Genomic DNA, 1,929 nt, shown 5'->3' with positions numbered 1-1,929 from the left:
CTCTCCACGTGGAAGTGGACCTCTCCATTTCGGTCAAGCAGGGGCGGAGGTGCCCTCGTACGAGTACGAGTACTCGGCGCCTCCCGAAAGCCACACTCGTCCGAGTGCTCCGACTGCGGGTCCGACACAGGGCCCTGAGGTTGACCGCCTCCGTCAACGTGTCCTCGTGCTTGAGATTGCACTTGGCCTTGGGACTGGCGGTGATGCTGCCGCCCAGACCGGAAATCAGGGCGAGCTCGCTCGTCTTGCGGGCCGCCTGAACCTGTTGGAGCGAGAGGTCGCGAGCCTGCACCTGCGGGTGGATCGCCGGGCGTCTTCGTCCGATATGGACGAGGCCTTTCGCATGATCTGACGGATCGAGGCTCTGTTGCCACGTCCGGAGCCGCCTGCGGCACACTCCCAGACGTACGCGTATGGTGCGTACCCGGCGTATTCAGCGTACTCGGCGTATGGCTCTGGGGTCCGTTCGTATGGAGCCCCTCCGGCGTACGGTCTTGACCGCAGCCTTGCCGTCCCGACCGAGGCTTGGGTGCCTGCTCCGACGCCCTCGTCGACGACCGTGACCGGCACTCGCTTCGAGGAGCTGGGTCAAGGTGGGTCTGCGAGTCAGCAACCCTGCGGGTCAAAGTACCGCTTAAGACGTCCAACATAGAACGTCGGGTGCGTCGTCATTGACTTTGGCAGGTCGATGGTGTACGACGCACCATGTCTGGCCAGGACTGCAAATGGTCCGATGAAGCGGTGCTTCAGCTTGTTGCTGCCGACAGAGCTGACAGTGTCTAGAGGTAGGTTTATCGTGTCTAGCAACACCAAGTCCCCAACCTTAAATATACTTAAGTTTCCTCTTCCATGTTTGTCTGAGTACTCCTTTTGTTTATCTTGGGCCGCTGCCATGGCATCGCGGACCCTGCTGACAACGCTCAACTTGGTATTCATAAAGGATTCCACTTGTTTTCCGCAGCGAAACTGGTATCACATCCGAGACCTGGGAGGAAAGGGCTTTCCGAGCCTCTCCCCCACTTAGAATAGAGGAGTCAGTGTCTCCTCGAAGAGTGAGAGGCACTCTGGGGTGACGGAAGCCGTTCAAGTAGAACGGCGTGAACCCCGTGGACGCGTGCACCGCGTTGCTGAGCGCAAACTCAACAACTGGAAGCTGCGTCGACCACGTACGTGGTGCTGCCGCGCACACAGTGTCCTCGAGCACTCGCTTGACACGCTCTGTCTGGCCGTCTGTCTGCGGATGGTCCGCAGTGGACATCTGTAGACGAGTTCCCAGTAAAGGGAACAGCGTTTTCCAAAACGCAGCAGTGAACCGCGGGTCTCGGTCCGAGACAATCGTCTCCGGGAGACCGTGATAGCGGAACACGCCATCGACGAGCAACCTTGCGGTTTGTTCGCCCGTAACAGTGACGGGAATTGGAGCAAGATGTACCATCTTGCTCAGCCGACACACGAAAACCAAAATTCCGGTGTTGCCGTGTCCGTCGGCGGGAAGCCCAAAGATGAAGTCAAGACTCATCGACTTCCAACAGTCAGCCGGTACGGGCAGGCTCTGTAGTGGAGCCGAAGAGTGCCCTGCGGGTTTGACCCGCTGACATGTTTCACATGCCTTGACGTACCGGGCGACCCACTTGTACATGTGGGTCCACCAGAAGGACTGAGAGACCGACAGAAAGGTCTTCTCGCGGCCCAAGTGGCCGCTGGAGGGCGCGTCATGCGCCTCCGCGAGGATGTCGAACTTCAGATCCTCGTCGTTGGGTACGACCACCCGTGGAGGATCCGTGGGCTCCACCCGGTAATAGAGGAGGCCCTCCTTCAACTCATATCGGTGGAGCCAAGAGCGCTGTCGCGACGAGAGCCAGTCGGACTTCGCGCTCGTTCCGGCCTTAAGGAACTTGACGAGAGGCGCGACAGCCTCATCGTCCCGAT

The sequence above is a fragment of the Phytophthora infestans genome, genomic scaffold, assembly GCF_000142945.1.
Source record: "Phytophthora infestans T30-4 supercont1.355 genomic scaffold, whole genome shotgun sequence".
Classification (NCBI taxonomy): Eukaryota; Oomycota; class Peronosporomycetes; order Peronosporales; family Peronosporaceae; genus Phytophthora; species Phytophthora infestans.
The sequence above is the reverse complement of the archived record's forward strand: the minus strand, read 5'-3'. Positions refer to the sequence as shown.